Below are 9,143 nucleotides of genomic sequence, written 5' to 3'. Positions count from 1 at the left end.
GTTGCACCGAGCCGTTTGTTTTTATAATTAATGACCGAACGAAACGATTTTTACTTAACGGGATTGGTACACGAAGAAATGTTGCGAAAACTAAGCGCACAATCAAGTGACAATGAGATCGGAGTGATAGCCAAAATAACGAAAAATGCAATAAAAGTATCGCAACCAAAAAGTATTGCGACATTTTTTATGAATTTTATTTTTTTACTGTGAATGAAGTTTCCTACACTTGGGTGGTGCGAAACTAGAAAAAAACATTTATTTAATTCTTATTTTTTAGCCATTTCTGAGTAAAATACCTATAATCATCAACTAAACAGTAATTTTTCTTATTATTTTAAAATCACTATAATTTAACTTACATTAAAACAACCGAAACATTTTAACAAAAATTATTTAAAATTGATTTATTGTACAGTTGCGGAATTATAATTTCGGGCAGTACTGTCATTTTCACAATGTAAATTCTAAAACAACCTATTCATTAATAACCTCATTTTTACTCTTGTCATGTTTATGTCATTTTGACTTATAAAATAGCGTCACTGACTAAAAAGTTTAATTGTCAAATGTCAGTCATGATGACAGTAAAAGGTAGTTTACAGTGAACTTTTTGAAGTGACAGAAAAATAGGTACTGCCCTAAATTTTAATTCATTAACTGTACAGAGCGCCCAGAAATCTGGTAGCAACTTTTACACAAAGTGTCATAAAATGGCATTTTCGAAAAGCCAAATTTGTTCAATCTTGCAACATTCAGTTTTTCCAAAAGTCATTTTTGACATTTCGTTGTCATCTTACGGGACGAATCGAAAAACTTGCTACCACATTTCTGGGCGCTCTGTATGTATGTCTTAGAAAAAAAATAATACATACCTACATAAAATAACTTTGAATACCCAAGAAGAACTAAGAAGAAGATTACCTAAGTAATTTTTAAATTATTTATATATTTTGATATAGCATTTATTTATATCAGATTAAAAATTTGAAGAGTTGCTTTAGTCATCCTGTATTTATGTATGTATGTTTATGGTGTTTATAGTACCCTACAAATTAGTTTGAAAAAAAGTAAATGGGTACGAAAAATTGTCTAAACTGACAAAAAATAGTTATGTATTTTTGTTACAACTACTTAGAACACAGAACACAGTTTTTGCGAACGAATCGTTGCTGTTTCTGGACGAGGTAAAACCAAGTTTGGAATAGCAGATGAGTCTGCAAAAACGTTTTAGATACGTGTAACACATAACATTTTTTTGTTAAAGCTCCCAAAACACGAATTCACATCTCCTATTAATTAAAAAAATGTCGCCACCATAGTAACAAATTTTATTTTTGAGTCCGGTAAAATTGTTTTGGGGACTGAGTACCTAAATAGCAATTCATGTATCAAGTACGCAAAATAGGGTTTTAGGGGACGAATCGTAATTAATGACGAGGCGACGTAGGAACCGAGTCTTTAATGAGAGGTGCATACAAGAGTTTTTTGTTAAAGCTCCCAAAACTCGAATTCTCACCTCTTGCTAATTAAAAAAATTTCGTTACCATAGTAACCAATTTTGTTTTTGTTTCTGTTTTTGGCGACTGAGTAGTTAAAATCATCGCCTCCTTAATGAAATGTATCAATATCCCGCCTGGGCATTTCGTAAAAAATGCATTGGAGCAGTGATTCCGATTTTTTCTTAGTTACGGGGATTACTAAGGAAAAACTGAATGATTTTTAATTATTAACGAAAAATAACGCAATTAATAAATGCTGGGAAGGAAGGATACAACAAAAAACAAGATACGCCAGGGAGAATTGACATTATGAGGTTGAACCCTTTAAGCTAAAAAACTGGAAATGTCAAAAAATTTCCCCAGATTAAAGCGCCAACGGGAATCACTTGAACTCAAAAAATGCCCAGGCGAGAAAAGGATTATTTCTATGGAGACGGCGATGGTTAAAATAACCGTTTTGCGTACTATTTTATTGAGTCTGGAAAAGACTCATTTTAGGGACTCAAATGAGTCCTTGAAACAGTTGTTTTCGGGAGCGTATACAAAAAATATATTTTGATTTTTAATACAGTTATTCTTTGAGATGTAGGATTTTTCAACAGTGAACTTCGAAATTAGCCCGAGTTGTCATCACAGCTTCGTTCTTAATTTCTATATTTAGTTTAATGACTTTATAGCTTTGACCTAGGATATACCGTTTGGTGTTCCTCCGCCATGGTCCGAAACAATTTCAATTATCTCAACCTGTCCTACAATTTCTGGCAGTTAAAAATAAGATTGGCATCGCCTATTCCAAAACAGTGATTAGCTAGTTAAGCGCGGAACTAAAGTAACAAGAAAATGAGTGCCCTGTTGGACACCCAACCTCTTTTAAATTTCTAATAGGTAGAAATTACGAACAAATTACACGTCTCAAGCTTACACAATTATTATGTTATAATATATTAAGGTTACCGTGTGCTATTTGAATTCAATTAAAAATCTCGTTTACTAGAAGGCCAGTATAGTGGCTAGAAACAGGATTCCGGAACTGCGATTAGTGAGAACACTTAATTACAATAAAAGTATGTCTAATTGTGAACTTTTTCTTACAACCGTTTCAAATCTTTGGCATATGTAAGTCACAGGAGAAAAAATTCATTTGCATAAATACAACATTATTAATCTAGCGGAACAAGTGTTGTTTGTTTTTTGATTTGCATAAAGATTAGTGCAAAAGCAAATTCGGTTTAATTGGAGGTGTAACCATTTTAATTGTTGTTTTAACTGTTTTTTTTTTTTATTTATCGGTTTGTTGAACCTGTAGGGTGTCTCGTAAATCTCTTTTATTGTGAGCTTTGTCTAACTTTAAAAGTTAATTATCGGTTAAGTGATTTTCGACCGGTGTCAGGTGCATGTGGGCTTGAGATTAGTCCGACTTAACTGATTTTTAAATGAGCACTTTTATACTTTAGTTTTACTGCAAATTTATGATAATCAGACACGGGAAGAACACGAAAAATTTACGATTAGTTAATCTGTCCGTTTCAATCACAATTAACAAATTCATTTTTTATTGGTCAATATTCAAATGCAAATAAGCGTCCACTCAAGCGGGATGCGAGTCCTCTTCGAGCGGAAGCTCTTTCCTGCTGTGGTCACTTCCGGAGTAAACACAGAAGCTCTCAGCTGGGTCATCAGGGCCGCTTATGCCCGGCCACGCTTAACAAGCTTTCGTCTTATTAACATAAAACGGTACACAAGGAGAGGAAAAGAAACCGATTTGGTGTTTTCGCCACGGTTCACCGGGGGAGTTATTGAGTTATAAGAACAAACAAAAGGTTACTATATGATATTTGAACGTGGCCCTAAGGTAGTCCTTATTCATTTCGATCTCCTCAAGGCGAAATCGCCTCTTTACAAGGTAATTAATTGTATTGTTGCGCAACCGAAGAATTCGTAAAAATGCTTGTAACCTTGTTCGAGTTCGATATTGCCCCAAACTATGGCTATTTTTCTGATGGTGGCAACACTCCCGCACGTGCGTGGAGAAAGGTGATTATGGAACGGTTAGATAAAGCGAACAAAAGCTAGTTGTCATGAGAATTTCACTCGCGAAGTCGGGCCACAAACCAGCTCGATTTTTAACGGCGCAATTATCTAACGAGGGTTGTTTACCCGAGTCACTAACAATTTTTTATACAACATCAATACCAAAAACAATTTTTATTTGGTTTTGATCTTTTTTTGGCAACCTATTACTGATATTATTAAGCTAAATAAATACGCAATATGCAAAAATAATAGATATTTGCTCAATGGCTATTTAAAAACTTAAGTTACAATATTGTTTCGGCAAATTTAATTAAAAAAATATTTTAGATTTCGTTTGAACGTTGCTCATTTCAGTTTTGTTAAGCCTGTACAAAAAAACAACATCTCAATTGTATTCTTGATGTAATACCTATGTATAAAAAAGAATTTGCAGTGACAAATAAATTAAGGGTCCTTTAAACAAAACAAAATTTGAAAAGAAGCAGTTTTTTGTTATAGTTTTATTAGATTAAAACCTTGACAAAATTACTGCCAAATTTGAATTTTTATTGCTACCAATATTGTAAACAATTAAAGAAAATAACTAAAAACAGTTTTTCTTTAAAAGTGGTTTTTATTTTCTTGTGCTTCTGAATACATTTATAACCTTTACGATTCCAATTTCTGCTTGTAGCGTTGTTAGTGTTCAATTAATTTTGATAAACGATGTATCTCTTTGATTCGCAACCACATTAAAATCTCAACCAACAACTGAACTTTCCTTTGTGCCGGCATAAATTAGTCCATTGAGCAAATTTTTGTCGTTTGTGGTGTCTCATAAATCAGTGAATTTTCCATTTCGAGCATTACAACACTGGAAAATGTCGAAATTGCTCCAAAAATGTCATTGTTTCTCTGTCTTCACGTGAAAGTAATTAATTCCTCCGTCTTGGAGGTGTCTCGAGTTAGGACAAAAGCATTCCTCGAGGCCGACCCGTATTTTTTAAGCATCGAAGAATTTCCATAGATTTAATCACGTATGGCCGCCGAGCGCAATGTTTTGTGAAGATTTCTGTGCGTGATCGTGCATGTACCTCTTGATTCAAACACAGGATGAGCTTTCAACCTCTTCCGAAAGATTGATCGAAACGCGACGCTCAAAGGGCTCAAAGGTGAATGGCTGAGAAAAAAATTAAACAAAAAAAAACAACTTTCAAGAGAAAGCAAACTCGCCTTATCAATTTATCAATCTCCAAAAAAATTTCCCGTGCAAAAAATGGACAGTCCATTTGAAACGATGAAGAGATAAGTGTCGCGGTTACGCAATGACAATAACTCCCGCCAGGTGGCACTCCCGTCTATTAGAAAACAATGTCGGAGATTTAATTTTTAAGAACAATCGTAACGCAAGAAAAGAATTGTTGAGGTTTAATTAGTGACAGATGGGGCGATATGGGCAGGTTTGGGCGTCATAGGGGGGCGCAGCTGCCCCAATGAAACAAATGAAGAAGTAAGTAAAGAATGTAACAATAGAAAAAGTTGTCGCAGATTTGTGAAGCCGATAGTGGGACTATTAAAGTCTAAACATTTTGTCAGGGGAAAAAGTAGCTGCGATTTCGACGAAAAGCGAGATAAAACACGAATCGACAGGCAAGGTGTCACTTGACATGTACTACCTGACGGTTCGCTATCACGTTTCGATATCTTGCGGCGTTTGCTGGCAAAATACGAGCTTTAAAGCTCAAAAAATAAAGACATGAAGACGCTTCAAGGTCTTTATTCTTTCACATCCACTTTTTTTCGATCATTTAAAATTTACATATTTGGTAATCCTAAATTTCCACATTTTAAATAACCCAAAAAAATAACGTATTGGAATTAGAAAATTACAAAAGTTTCAAAATTGGAATCAGAATAACGACAGATAACTGCTAAATGTCAAAAAGATGCTAACAAATAAAACTAGGAATATATGACTAGCTTTTTTTCCACAGTTTTATTTATTTTTTAATACTGTACAGGGTGCTACATTTTGGATGTCCGAATGGGGAATCTCCGAAATTAAGAGGTTTAGCCAATACATTCTGGGACTCATTTTTTGAGAAAATAATATTGGTTAAAATCACATCCCGCTATCGTCTTTTGTTTTCGATTTACAGACAAAAGTTGACATTTTGGCAAAATCTAAAAAAATTCATATCTTCGTTATTATAGAAGATACGGATTTGAAATAAAGACATTATACAGGCACCTTTTTACGAGGAATTTAGTAATGTAGTTAACAATTTTTTTCAGTTATTGGTTTAGCCGTGATAAGATAAACCTGTATTTTGGAAATCATAGGCGGCTATATCAATTTTGAAAAGCTTATTTTTTTCTGATCTAAAAATATATATTTGTAACAGAATATTTTTTATAATTATACTTAAAAAAATGCAATACATATTTTGTTTGATAATAGTTGGCCATAGAAAAACTATTTCACTCCAAATGTGTAAATTAATAATCAATAAGAGTTTTGTGAACTGTAAAATAGATGAAAAAAATATAAAATTTAAAAAATACGATACGCTAGAAGTATTGAACAAACATGTGAGCGCCTCAGAACAAAATTATTACATATTTTTAATAATATCAAAAATAGGTAAAACAAATGTGTCAACAGTAAACACAATTAGAAAAAACATTTTTTTGGTGATCTAATGGAGGTAGGATAACGTTCCACACAGACGGAATTTGGGTATTTGAATAGCCATATCGTCATTTTTGTGTCATAAAATATGTATATTTTATTGAAGAATTAAAAGCGTTTTTTTTTACAACACTCTATGTATCACTAGAAGTTACAAAGGTAATGTTAGCTTGTTTAAAAACAAAGAAATGTTATTAGTCGCAATAAGTTGATTTACGATTTATTTTGCATTTTTTTCATTACTTAGTATTTAGAAAACTCTTTCATTAGTGACACTGGTTGAATAATATAGTTTAAATCCATATTTATTCTTTTAGTTAAGGATGACATAGCCATCTATGTTTCCTATTTAAAAAAATACAAGTTTATTTTAATACGGCTAAACAAACAACTGAAAAAAATTGTTAACTACATTATTAAATTCTACGTGAAGAAGTGCCTAAATAATGTCTTTATTTCAAATCTGTGTCTTTTGTAATAACGAAGATATGAATTTTTTTAGATTTCGCTAAAATGTCAATTTTTGTCTATAAGTCGAAAACAAAAGACAATAGCGGGATGCGGTTGTAACCAATATTATTTTTTCAAAAAATGAGCCCCAGAATGTATCACAAAATGCAGCACCCAGTACATGTTTTATCCTCTCTTTCTAATAAAACTTTTTGTTTTCAAAGATGAACTACATTTTATTTGCATTTCCGCCCAATAAAAACGTTTTATGTCGATTAACAGCAACAGTAGTTAAAATTCCTGCTGAAACGCGGCAATAAAATCGTGAAAATATTCCTGAAAGTGGCACTGAAAGCGCTCGGTATATAAACGTCTCTAATTAATATCGCATTGACACCGCGGTGCTTGGCCGTGTCTCGGTGTAAGCCGAAGCAGTGGATCGGAACCATGCGTGGGCCGAATTTTTATAATAGCACCTGTTCCCTATGATATAATGGAATACTTATGTTGGTTCAGCGGCTGTCCGCTCGTTAAACTCTCTTACACTTTAAGTGAAAATAATAAATATGGCTGATAATACGGAATACCTTTCCTATTGCGAGCACGCCACTCAATTCGGTATTCCTTCTAATCAACAGACTTTCACAATCATCATTAAAGTCATAAACGGTGCTGTTATTGTCATGTCAGAGAAAAATTCCAATTTCACTTTTGACAGGGTTGTCCACTTTGCGAGAAGTGGCAGGTGCATTTGAAGAATTCCTCGTGGTTTACCTGTCGCTGCAAGTATTTGGCCATTCATATACCGCCTGTAAATCCTCTCGAGTGATTTTTACGACGGTATTTGGCCGCTTGCAATTCCCAGACTGTTTTGTGGTTCGTACAACACACAAAAATCGCTTTTATCAAACACGTACCAAGTGAAAGTATTAAAATAATAAAGCTGTATTAACATTTCGTTTATTATAATGAACAATGAACCATTCATTCAGCGATGCCGTGTTATTAAGTAAATTAAATCGAATTATATCAATCAATTACTACCCACGGAAAGCTTACAAAACCCGAAATTAATTTAGAATGTCAAGATTATAATTGCTGGATTAATTCTCGCAAGCGAGGAAATTTTGACTTAAGTATAGTGATCACTCCGTTGCAGTAGTTAGGAATAAACGATGGCTTTAGTCTATTGTGGAGCGATTTGTGCAATACGACGGTTTGCAACACCACAGATTGTGATTAGGATGAAAGAATGTTTCAGGTAATTAGTGTGAGGTGGCATTAAAGATCTAATCGAGATGACTCGGAAAAATGAGCACAGTTGAGATTTACTTCAAGGATGTCAGTAGTACCTAATAAAAACTAAAAAGTTTTAAAAACTTTAAAATTATAGCAAAATTACAATGCCTCTCATTATGAAAGTCGGCAAATAACAAGAGATTTCAAAAATAAAATTTGGTTTGTATATTGCTATTATTTATATGATAATAATTAGTTTTACTTTGTTAGAAAGTTATGACTTGTGTTTTTATTACTGTAGGTAGAAAGTGATTTTGTCAATAATTTTAGCAAGAAAATAATAATTAATAAAAATTAAAGTGCTTTAAAACATGTGGATTGTGTTTTGAAAATGGAACTTGGTTTTGTTTTTGGATTATACAATTTTTCTTTGTCAAAATGGCAACTTATATATGAAAATATTTTTCGATAAAAATTGAAGAAAATGTACATAGTTTGTAATCTTTAGTTCATGATGGCTTTTGTAAAAGAAGGTTTTATAGTGGGTTGCCTTTTAAAAATTTTTTTTGCAGAACTCAAAAACTAAACAAAAATTTCGAAAAATTTTATTTCTGATATAACGTGACAATTTTATAGTATTTTATCATTCACTAATTAGTTTAAAAAAATAGGGTGCAACCTTTACTTTGGCGTCGAAAAAATTGTCTAAATATTGATTACCTTATTCCAAAGTTTACGTTGTAAGTTGAAGTAATGAAATTCGGTGATATTTTCTGTAGTAATATCATAAGTGGTAAAATTTTGTCGGCAAAATTTTCAGATTGTACGAGAGTTTGTTGCATAGCAATTTATCGAGTGACATTGTTAGAACAATGTCACGAGCTAAATTGTTATGCAAGAAAAACTCGAGTAAATCAATCGAAAAATTTTGCCAGACCAAATTTTACCACGAATGGTATTCGGGGGACTATTTCATGAATAAGACTACACATTCAAGTCTACAACTATTTATTATAAATATTAAATTTACTATTATTGTAAACAATGTCGTTATTTTCACTTCTTACAGACGTTTTATGAGTTTCTGACTGTATTGTTGATGAGGTACAATCAGCCTAGAAAAGATTGTCCTCCTAATGAACCGCGCGGACCCTTAGAGGCTGAACCCATAAACCACAACAATAAATCTTTTCTATTGTAAACGTCATTTCTTATTCAACAGCATATTTAGTTTGAAGTGAAGCTTA

Source organism: Tribolium madens, unplaced genomic scaffold (genome assembly GCF_015345945.1).
Source record: "Tribolium madens isolate multiple individuals breed KSU strain unplaced genomic scaffold, Tmad_KSU_1.1 Scaffold_96;HRSCAF=242;Tcas5.2_LG5, whole genome shotgun sequence".
NCBI lineage: Eukaryota > Metazoa > Arthropoda > Insecta > Coleoptera > Tenebrionidae > Tribolium > Tribolium madens.
This window is presented reverse-complemented; position numbering follows the sequence as displayed.